Source organism: Ischnura elegans, chromosome 5 (assembly GCF_921293095.1).
Source record: "Ischnura elegans chromosome 5, ioIscEleg1.1, whole genome shotgun sequence".
Lineage (NCBI taxonomy): Eukaryota > Metazoa > Arthropoda > Insecta > Odonata > Coenagrionidae > Ischnura > Ischnura elegans.
Window position 1 is genome coordinate 41,890,594 of NC_060250.1, and position 12,608 is coordinate 41,903,201.

The 12,608-nt window shown below is 37.0% G+C and overlaps 2 protein-coding genes across 2 annotated transcripts in view; both read right to left on the reverse strand.

The window, feature by feature from the left end:
• LOC124159679 (acid-sensing ion channel 4-B-like) overlaps positions 1-12,608 on the reverse strand; it is a 39,544-nt gene that overhangs the window by 26,532 nt on the left and 404 nt on the right. The window lies entirely within an intron of this gene.
• The window catches only part of LOC124158759 (cyclin-dependent kinase 12), a 97,646-nt gene that overhangs the window by 8,100 nt on the left and 76,938 nt on the right, over positions 1-12,608 (reverse strand). The gene's annotated exons all lie outside the window — the stretch shown is intronic.

A 12,608-nucleotide genomic window follows, 5' to 3' on the forward strand; every position in this document is an offset into this window, starting at 1 on the left:
AACTTTTATTGCGTAAAAGTACTGATGCCACATACATACAAATATGAATGTATTATTAGCTAGCAGAAAATGTATTTTAACAATTGTAGAATTAATATCACATAACAGTCCACCACCAAGTTCATGACTGATACTTGGTACAATGTGAACCAATATCTCCTTTACATTCCATAGTTTGGCAGGAGATCATCACTACAGCCCTTTTCCCCCGTTGTTTAGCCGGAAGAGGTTACAAGACACTTAAGGAGGAGTAGACTTATTGCTTCCCAGCATTTCTGCGTGTAACGGTTTCCAAACCTCGAATTCCAGACGATTTTCAATAAAACTTAGTCTTGGACCACTGCCCAGCAGCGATAAAGACCGAAACTTAATGAAAGTTGAGCTAATTAATCCTTATTGCCAAATCTAGGGCCGATAAACACGTAGGTGATAACCTTTAATAATTAGCCATGTGATACAGGGCAAATATTGCCTATTATTAACTACGGGCATCAACATGATGCAAATCACTTTGAATATCGAGACGCCATATAGGAATGTGAAAAGTAAATCAATTTGGCGGGGTGTGCCATCAAATATTATGGCCGCATTGGTTATGAATGCAGAGTTATTGGTTACGAGTTTAACTGCTCGTCATTTCATCTTGAAATTCGAGCGATATTTAAAATTACTTATGATACATAACAGGTCACGGTATATCGCCGTAATAGTAATTGATTCCACTCCCTATTACTGAGTGATATATGACAAGTATTCTACAAAAATGAAAATATTACCCTATTCTCGAGCAAAAGTAATATATTCGTAACGTAACGCATATTTTAAATCATTTGAATCCTTTAAACAGTCTGATAGGTGTTGAAGTACTCGTACAGATTTCCAAATGATGATTCAGCCTAACTGAGAAGGGCCTCGGACCATATAAATGGTATAAGAAAAGCTATGAATGCAATCTAACGAGATTTCTCAGTCTGATGGGTGTGGAAACATTCGTATAGTTTCTAATGATGATTAGGCCAAATTGAGAAGAACTTCCCACCATATATTTGGATTGAGAAAAAATAAAAATCGATATTGACGTGAATTTCGGGTTGCAGTCAAAAGACCCGCTCCTAAAATCCCCGGCGACAAAAGGCCCGAGACAAAACGCCTGGGACAAAATCCCTGCGGCGACAAAACGCCCGGGACAAAGTCCCTGCGGCGACAAAACGCGCGAGACAAAATCCCCGCGGCGACAAAACGGCCGAGACTAAATCCCCGTGGCGATTATGTCGCAGATTTTGTGGCGATTTTGTCGAGGGGATTTTGTCGCCGGGCGTTATATCCTAAGGGGATTTTGTCCCCGGGCCTTATGTCCTCATGGGGTTTCGTTGTCGGGCCTTTTGTCGGCGGGGGTTTGGTCGCCGGGGATTCTGAGCCGGGCCTTACGTCGGTAACCCGTGAAAAAATTCTAGGAGGCCAGACAGGAGGTAATCGCAGTCTAGAAACTATCGTGGGAGCAGCACCTAGGGAAAGCAGAACCTAAGCGTCACACCTATGGGTATTCATCCCAGTCAACGGAAAATTTTATACGTAGGTATTAAACGCGATAATCATAGCGCATAATGGAATAAATATTTAGAGGTAACAGCGACAGAAACCCTGCGAGTTGCATTCGTGAGGAGTTTTCAGAGGCTCGAATGTCACCCATGAATATCGTTTTTATTTGAATAAAAGTAAAGACCCTTTGCGGACCAGTGCATAGTCTGATTAACGCAAACACTGAATGGACACGGTACTCATGAATGGGCGAATACCGATTCATAAATAGCGTACTCGAGGGATACCCGATTCATATCGTCTTCCTTTTATCAAAACTTTGTAAATTGCAACAAAATAAAATCTACGAGTCATGACGTAAAAATGGTTTTTTTTTAAATTTTACGAAGAGGTGAATACGCTAGGAAACAAGAAAGCAAATATCTAGTTCCAAAAAGTATCTATTGATCAAAGGTATCGGGATTTAATCGGTAGCAGCTAATGAAAATATGCTTAGCGGGATCCATTACGACCATGCTGCGTGTTTGAGTGAATTGAATTGTCATCTGTGATCGCCACGCGTTGGAGGTGACGTGACATTATAAAATTCTACGAATAATGATTACAATTTTTTATCTTCAAGAGCATGACGAACACATATTTATCTCCGATGAGCATGTTCATTCCAGCTGAAGCTCGTGGTTGCGTCCGGGCTCTTTCGAAGCTTATCGTCATGTCGGATGTTAGATATGCGATACAAAATGAAGTCACGAAAACGTGGTAACGTACATTGAAGAGGAGCGAACTCACATCTGGCGAAGTTTTCCGCATGATGAATAGTCCTAAAAGAACTTTCATTGAATAATATTAGCTAATAAATTGGAAATAAAAATTTCGAATGTATTCTTAGTAACTATTTACCGAATGGAGGAATAGAAGAACGTACAAATTGTGCAGGTGTCAATAACTCGCGACCCATAGCATACACCCAAGCTATACACCCAAGGGGTAACGAATCTAAATTCAACGTATAAAAATATATACTTAATACGATTAATGTCTGATAATTTTTGTTGCTCCAAGTATGTCCACTATTTACTTGGGAATACATTATGTGGAGATTCAAGTGCCTAAGCGGCTATAGAAATTGGGCACGCTGTCCTCATACATGAAAAGGTAACCGACCCCTAACCTACTCATAGCGGAATATGAAAACATAGCCTAGAACACTGCTATTATGATATGAATCACCGAAAAAATTTTCTGTGCCAAAAGCAGAAAAACGTCAACCGCGACAAAGTAATGTCATTATGTTAGGAAGTTCGAGAGACATATAAATAACCATAATGGTGCAGGAAGGCGTAAAATACGAAATTATTACACACGGAAGGAGTACTATAGCGTTTGTAGTGGTGTTTTTTTTAACAACAACACATTTTAATATAAATTTCAACCGAATATTTTCTTCTTTCCACAAATCATTTACGGTATAACAGTGTTTTCTTTGTGGGATTTCGGGAAATATCTCATTAGAACAACAAATTATAATGAGATTTTATTTAATTAATCCATAGGCATGGTAAGGATACATGCCATATCCTTGAAAGTATTTCCTGCATTATTATTGTACGATTATTATTTCATGATAAAAGTCGGTGGTTTCCATGGATACTTTGTGGTATTTGCTGAAAATTTAGAATGAATAACTGAAACTTTGTTTTTCCACGGAATTTTTTACTAAATCACGAAACACAAAATTTTTGAAAAAACAAAGTGTAAATTATTCATTTAAAATGTTCATGGTACTATAAAACGGCCGGGATGGAAGTTTTAAACACAATTTCATCGAAATTTAGGGATTTTCTTTCTTTGGATGATATTATGGATGTTCCACCCCAAAACTAAGAAAGCAAATAAATTTATTCATATAAGGAATGAACGTTAAGAAAACCTCGGGTCGGTGTCCTATTGTCCGAAGTTTTTACCTACCCATCTCATTTTTTCACAAGAAACTTTAAGATGTATGGTCTCAACAGGGAGAACGAATGAATAACGGAATTACTATCGCCGAATCCTAGTATCAATGTTGTTTGCATAGAAAAACTAACTTTAATAAATTTAGTTTTCCACGGAATATGATGGTGGCAAGTTCTAGGGACTTGACCGCCACTGCTTTATCGTGATCTAAATGCGTTAGTTCCATATTTATGGCTCTGAATTAAATTTATCGGGATGAGTCCTCATTAACATTGTGATGGTCCAAAAATCCTTTTATTTTGGACATTTCTTCGATCTCTAGGCATCAAGACATGCAATAACCGAGAACATTAACGGATATTTGAATGAAATATAACTGACTTTAGTAATCGAATGGATACTCAATCTGAAAAGGAAATATCTCAATATTTTACATGCTCTTCGAGTAAAAATAACTAAAAACTAAAGTTACAAGGATCCGAAACATATATTTGTATTTCACAACAGGCATTCTTCATCTTCATCGTCCTGTTTAATGCCAATACGTCTTTCGCTAAAATTATTAGAGCGAAGTTGGAGGGCCAGCTTAAAATTCCATTAGGACACAAAAAAAGAATACCAGTACACTCGATAAAAATTTAATTCCAACCAAATTGAGAAATTCGTTTTTACTGGATAGTAAATTCATGGCTAAGCAAATGGTGGTATTATCCAACGCTTTCAAAAAGAAAACCGGAGATCCATAATGCTGGTTGATTCAAACCATTTTTTTGCGGCAAATTACCAATCGCGCGTCACATTTTTTGGCAAAGCATTGGAGTGAACGAATGATTCGTGTCGCTTGTCAGGAGGCCGTTTAATTTTATTCATGCCCCATTTCATAATAAGGACTGAGGGTGGCTAGTTGTATTCCACCCATTGAAAAACGCTGGAGATTCGGATGCTGCGCGCAAGGCTGAGCGACACGGAGAACATAATATTAGAGCCCCACTTTATTTCCAGGTCCGACAGAAGCGATAAATTAAGAGAGATATTTAGCTGAACGGATGTATGGGAATTCGTTTTTCCCCCGAACCATAAAGGACTTTAATATATGTCAATCGTAATTTCCTTAGACCACTTCCTTCTTATGAGTGAACGGGTGGTGTCCAAACACTCCCTGCCACACGCCTTTTAGGTGGCTTGCGGGGTATTATACAGAAATAGATAATCAAATAATTATAGAAAAAATATTTTTTTCAAATCATTAGTGTGACCGAATTATTCATGTCAATTACTAGGAAACCACTTAATTTGAGCTACTATTCGTGTGCCATTTCGTAATAAGGACTGAAGACGGGTAGTTGTCTTCAACCCACTAAAAAACGCTATAAGTGACCGCTAGGCGACCTTATACTGACCGCTACCCCGACCTCTCCATGACAAGCAAGAGCTGATTACATTGACTGTGCGACTATTGCTCGATGCTCAATTGTTTGATTGCTGCTCCGACTGTCGACTTGTAGCGGCGATTTAATTTATTTTGATTCGGCTCAAAATAATCAAATTTAAAATATACGCATGCGAAAATAGGTAACCTAGAAAATGAAAAGAAGAAAAGTCTGGAAATATTTTTTTCTTTTTTCGCACAAGCGACTGGAACAAAAAAAAACAACAGAAAATGTGCGAAAAATAAATTCATATAAATTCTCATCTTTCTCATCATCATTCTCAATCAAAGACTCTTCAGTGTGGGTGAAATCGCAGCTATCAATGAGATGATATTTAAAATCTAATTCAGAATATAATTACCCATTCTCTCTCGCTCTACCTTGGACTGATATCCACATGATTCACTCGCCGAAAGTTTCAATGAAATGAACAAAGAAATTTCAATGAAAGAAACAATGAAATGCAATATGCCAGACCACAGCTGATAAGTACTTGATGATGAATGCAAGAAGGTCGAAACACTTGTAGTAGAGTTTGTGAAATTAAAATTAAGTAGAGAGTACGATATCGTTGTGAGTCATTGCCAGAGCGAAAAAGAAGCCAGGAGCCGTAGAGTAAAAATCCTCAATTCACAAGGAAGTAGTTTAAAAGAACTTTGTCGGGTAAAATCGTGCTGCACATGATACAAAAGCTCATTAAACTATAGAGGGGGTAGACCATGCTTCGCGCTTTCTGCGGGAGAGACCTGAAATTCTCAATCACTTAAAATTAGGTGATGCTCAACTCTCCCTCTACTGAAATATCTCTGTCGTACTCCTTCGTTCACATTACCACTGCGATGGATTGGTATAGGCGAAAAAATTGAAGCGAAGACGATTAAAAATATTAAAAAATCCTGTGATTCGTGACAAAGGCTTTCCAAACGATTTTGTGATTCGGTAGATTACCGGGTGAGGCCCGAGTCTTATCTCAGCACTGAGGACGACTCTAGGCTTGAGGGTCGACAGCAAGTTCAACAACAATTAGCAACTTAAATCGGCGAAAAAACTGAAACAATTCTTAACTTTAAAATTCATTGGCATCATGAATGCCCAGTGTTTCGAGTTTTTACCGATTGACTAGCAATAGATATCTTGTTCCTGTCATATGGATCCTTAACAAGTTTAGAGCAGAATCAATACAACAGTAAATGCTTAACTCCGATTCTACTAGGAATAATAATTCTAATCTCAACATTAATGTATTCAAATATAAACTTTCGGCGACAAATTCACCGATTTAAGCGCGAAAATAATAAATAATAATAATTAAGTATAACGTGGAAAGTTATGAGGGTGGGTAGGTTGGTAGTTATTTGATGAGTTAAACGTTACACTCGGAAATTAAATTACACGCTCAAATACTGGTGCCAAGAAATAAGATATTCAAAGGCTAATCCACATTAATACTAGAATGATTACGGTATAGCTTAAGCGTACATGGTTCAATTTATACAAACGCTTGGTTTCTCATGATACAAAATGAGGAAATGAGTACAATTTTTTAAAGAAACAATTTTGGAGTGTTACTTCACAAATAAATATTGATTTGCCCTCTAGAACTGTTCTATTACGCGATAAAAACGTCATTAGTGAAAATAATAGAGTTGCTCCTCGATTATCACTTAGAATAATTATACTCACTTATCAGTTCAGGTTCTTAGACCAATTATTTGAGACTTATGAAAATAGCATCCATTTAAGCCTATTAGAGTCACTAAAGGCATGCTAGGTCTTAAAGGGATTTAAAATCCCACACCTATAAAAAAGATTGCTTGCATAACAACCGTATTTCACTGAATCAATATAATAATATCGATCAAAATCAAACACTTCAGCTATGCCTTTCATTTTATGATATGCATCGTGGTTCCACTGTTTCACTGCGATTTTACTGCTGCTTTGCAAGAACAATTTCCAAAATCGGCGCCTCGTAAGTGCACAGTGCGGCAATTTGTTGAATCTAACAGACTCAAAACAAGGCTTGACAGGTGGCGCGCTCTAAGCGGGAAATTCCAGAACAACAACCCGCGGCACGTTTCTGGAGGGGTACACAAAATCCATATTCGCCAGCAAGGGCGGAGCTGGCGATTCGCAGAAATGGTCTACCGAAGATGAGTTGATGAAAAAAAAATGTCCACACGAGGAAAACACGTGATATCTACGTTTAGACACTAACGATGTCGGACACCTGTTTCCACAAAAAAGTAGTAAATAAATGCGCTCAACAATTAATCATCATCGTATACGATGTCAAGTATTGCGATTTTAATTCATTTCCATCAAAGACATCCTCAACGAATGCACATTCCTTTGCACACCGTAACCTTCCTCCCTTGAAATCTATCAAAAACTACAGCGGTAACCATAATAATTCAGATGGGAAAATATAATTACATTTAATCACTTTCATGGCAACCGTCCCTTTATTTAAAACTTAGTTTTGATTCACAATTTACAATCAATTTTTACGGTGACTTCCGGTGATATCCACCGATTACGTTCGAACAAATAGATTCGATAAGAATTTTAAAAGTGAAAAAGCAGTGCATATAATTCATATAATTACTACGTTATGGCAATAACCTAAGATATGATTGAAAAAATAAGAGTCCGATCCCAACCACCATGCCAATCCGTCGAAATCCCTGATACGGATTTATCGACTGCATATTCACCTATCGAAATTCTAACAATAATTAGCACCATATATGAATGAATTATACCTTGTCTCCAAAACTTCATTTTTGTGCAAAAAAAGACAGTAGTAAATACGATGTGCCACTCATAAATAATAAAACCAGGCATGTAACCACAATTATGCTTATCGAGTTAATTGAAGGGGGTAAGAATTCTACGGAGCATAAAATACTGCGGAATTTATGATTCATTTACCCAGACTTATCAATTAACCTCGATCATTTACAATTACGAGTGCTAGGATCTTAGACCAGGGTTCAAATTACATTCGCAAATTAACAACTGGTGTCCAGCCACGAAATTACATCGGATAAGAAAAATAAACCTTCTGCCATTACTGTAAAGCGTCGTATTCTTGAATCAACCTCATTTAATACACTCGCTAATCTTTTATGACGGCATTAGTTTTGTGTTTCTGAACTTAAAATATATGAAACGCCTGCCGAATTCACCTTAATATCACTAACCATAACAGATAAGGGGCACTTCCAGTTCCTCCTTGCTCATGTGTCTCGATTATTGCCACGATAAATAATTAATTTTAAATAGATTTTTAAACGCAAAAAATTTCCTCTGAGGTGATTACATTATGCTCTGGGGGGGGGGGGTTTATCCCCCAAACCCCCCCCCCTCGCTGCGCCACTGCTCCTTGCGACTTTTGTAAATGAATTAGAAAGCGTACACTTTTCTGCATTCAGACTCATGTTTTTATGACACTCTTCAAAAAATAGAGAATTTATTCTCGAATATCAAGCGAATATCACAATCCTAGTCGACCTCAGTTTGAGTATTATACGACAGGGCATTCACCAAAAGGGATGAATGTCAAATATTGCCATCCACCAATCACAACCACGACGCCATTGGCACGATGACTGGCAAATCTAGTCGCATTATTTTCCTGCTAAGAGTGCTCTGCTGACTTCAGCGTATCACGCGACACGTACATGAAATAGTCAACGAAATCAAAGGACGCAAGAGTTAAAGAATAAATATCAAAGGAAGCAACCCCATTCCTTAAAACTTTCATTTTTCAAGATTTTAGGACTGCTATCCTAAGCGGAGGGGTTTTAATCTCGTTAGGTCGTAATTCCACACCTCATTTGACCACGATTTGATATTCTGAACGGAGCTAGGTAATAAAGAACTCGGAAAAATAACCGGGTAATTAATAATGCGCGCTACTTGGAAGCTTCGCCTGATCAGGAATGAAAACCTTTCGGAAGTTTTTGCAGCCAACGAGAAGTTAGGTGAAAGGTACTATCTTTATTCAATGAAATATTTTTTCCCACGAAAGCAACGTATGATTATCTTTTAAAATATTATTAGCACCATTTACACTTTTATATACGATATGTAATAATATAATGGCATCAACCACATTCTATAATCAGATATTCCACAGCAGCCAATGGCAAGCAGTTTTTACTTTTCCTGCTATAACTGTTGACATGGCGAAGGACTTGTACGTGTCATGATAAAAGACTAGTTGTCTATTGTGTATTTTCTAAGGAATTCCGTTGAGTTCCCGTTGTTTATTAAGCGAAATATACATATTCATTCGTTGAAAATTACAAAAGTTGCAACTGCGTAGAGTACATCTTATGAAAGAGTATCGCTATCTCAAATAATGTTTACATGCAACTTGTGTCGCGTACTATGTCAAAATTGCTGTTATCTTTCAACTATGCAGACATAGTTATGAACATCTGAATCCAACAAAAGTGATTCAGGTGAAAGGTACTATCGTTTTAAGTCTTGATTAGTGTATTAATACAACATGAGTACAATATGGTCGCTGTAAATTGTATGACTTTCAACTGTGCCTATAAATTGAATCTTAATTGTGCGAACAATAATTTGCTTGGAGGCATCAATTTTTATTGTCGTCTAAATGATTGATATTGCATTTAGCTGGTGTACATAATGCATAAGTGAGGAAAATTTATAATTATTCGGAGTAATCCTTTGTTTTCAGGAAAGTAAACAATACGACCAGTGCTCATGAAATATTTCTATTAAATTTCAGTTTCGTAAAAAGTAGCGAATCTTGCGAGAAGAATTTTGGGTCTAAGTATGTATTTGTATATAGGTACAGTCGACTTGTGCAGATTAACAGCTGATTATATGAATGTTACTGTTTCTTTTCATTTTAGATAATTACAATTGTTTCATTTGGCGAGATCCTTAGTCTCTCAAGCTTGGAAAAATCCGAACATTGCACTTTGAGGATCGTTTCGTCCCACGTTGAATATTGGAATTAACTTATAAGTGGTAATATAAATGCGTTATGGAAACTTGTCATTATTCGTAGAAATCTATTGCAGTAATCATTTACGTAATTTTAATAAATCCTTAAGTTTGTGGTCCACACATTACGTTCACATGTAAATTTCTACACGATCGCCTATCTTAAAACATTCAGAACGAAAGCTACGAATCTGTGACTGTTAACGCACTGATTTCATTTCATTTTTCAAGAATTTCATTTGATTTGTACCAACTTTGAAAGGCAATTGACCGTCGCTGTGCTTCCGCTTTTACTTGTCTCAACACAGATTTTCCAGTTCTGAGATCGGACAATTAGTTGCAACCCAGCCGGCCGCAATGTATTGCCCGCTGGCCGTTCAGAATATCGAATTTTGACGGCCCTACAAAAATCTTGAGAATTACGGCTTCCGATGGAATTTCATCCAAGATTACTGAGTTCAGAATACCGAATTGGGACTGGGTCGTAATAGTCATGAATATTAAGACTTTTCCCGCGATCTGGGCTAATGATATGGTCGTAATCCCAGAATAACAGCCCAGGTATTGATTATAGGCCTTTCCTCCTTACATGGTATTGGGAATCTATTTTTTCAAGTCAAAATAAATACACATATGTCTGTCCAACGAATTCAACATAAGCGGGATTTGTTGCATATGCGATCATAAAAGAAGTTAGCGTCTTCTAATCCTTTCAACGTTCATATTTTAAACAACAAGTGCAACACGAACGTGAATATGAACAAAGCACACATGAGCCAATTCGTGAATTTCATTGAATAAAACATTTTCGGGAAAGTATCTAGCCAATTCCCATCTGGTGATGGAAAAATAGATTTCGATTAAAATCGGGTTTTAAATGCCAAAGATCGAGGGAAACAAGATCGAGCCATTATCTTCGAGTTTCGAATCAAACTCGATTTCTCAACTTCGATATCAACCACTCGTTTAATCCCAGCAGCGCCTCAATCGGTCTATGATAACGTCATCCGTTCCATGTAAAAAACTTTTCTCTGAGTCCGGTAAAATTGGTAAGCACACCCTCCATCATGAAGTAAACATTGCAATCACGTTATCTTTCTTAAAATTTTTAGTAAAGCAAAATTGTTTCCAGCGGTGATCCCAAAACTTTAATGTATGTGCATTTGTAAACTTTTACCACTAATATTCACGCATGTATCCAAAGTAAATTTTTGGTATTATTTTCTACATCTCAAATTTGTATTTTGAGTGTTTTCCGAATGTGTAATAACCTTGTTTTTGTACAAACAGTATTTTTTAAAGAATCGTCGATTTTTTTCTCTTAATTGATATTACGGTACTTTCGATTTTCGTTGAAATGTCACGCTTTTCGTTTCGATTAAAAATCGATTTCCAAAAAAATCGATTTTGACCGACATTGTTCCATCACTATTTCCAACGTCATTTTGCTTTATGCAGTACTGGATGACCATGCTGATCGGAAAAAATCTGCACGGAAAAAATTACATGGCGAAAGAAACTTATAATGATGGATGAAACCGAAGAAGAATATCTTATGCGGCAAACGAAGAATTATTTACGGAGAAAATTTTTGATGTTTTACTTGAATTCATGTGCGCACTGCAATAGAGGAAAACATAAAAATGTGAATTTTTCGATCAAGCAACAGCAATTGTCACCTGCATTTATAAGGCATTTTCCCCAGAAGTCACACACAGACGTGGTATTGTGTTATGTGCGCATGTTCTTAGATCAGTAACGGCCTGACAGAATCATTCATTTAAAGTGGTAATATGAATGAAATTCTAGATCATGGACAAAGTTATAACATTCTTGGGGGGCGATCCTTTTTAACACTATAAATCGTGTAATTCTCCCATATCAGTTCCAGAGCCTATTACGATATCTGTAGAACATGAAATTGTCATCACACTTTTCAATAATCAATCGGAATAAATATCTAAGTATCACAGGCAAAACCGTTCAAAGTTCATAATCATGACTTTAAATGTATACACGGCAATTTCATTCACTCCTTCGTCAGGTTAGCTCAATGCATGACGACACCCATACCGATGGCCAAGTTCTAACAACACGTAACTCCAAAATAGCAACTTTTCAGGAGAGCAAAAGAAAGGATTTATATTTTTAATTTTACACTTAAATCAAGAACAAAAAATTCACAAAACTGAAAAAGAAGCATAAATTTGCAAACAAAGATTTGTTTTTGCTTGAATTTTATTTTTTAATGTCATTGAAGTTTAAGATACCTGTCTCAAACCGGCCAAATTTTGAGATACGTGTTGTTAGAACTTAGCCATCGATATATTTGATTGAAACAGCAACAGTCGATAGGCGAGTGACAAAGGGAAAGACTTGTTATTGCTGTGATTTTACTATCTCGTGATATAAATAGTAAACAAAACGAGAGAGCAAGGTAAATATTAAGCGCCCATTACCAAGCGTTATCTTGGGCTAAATAAAAATCAATGACGATTTGCGGATGGTGGAGACGTCTCCGGCCCTTGAATAACTTTCAAGACACGGCAGGAGAGCAGTGAATAGCTAGCAGGTGCCATGCCTTAAGAGGACAAAACCCCCCTCCCTTCCCGACCGCTCTTTCTCGGTGACGAATTAGTCACGTAAAACTTACGCTAACGTTTTGAAACTTTCAAGAAAGGTACAATAGACCCT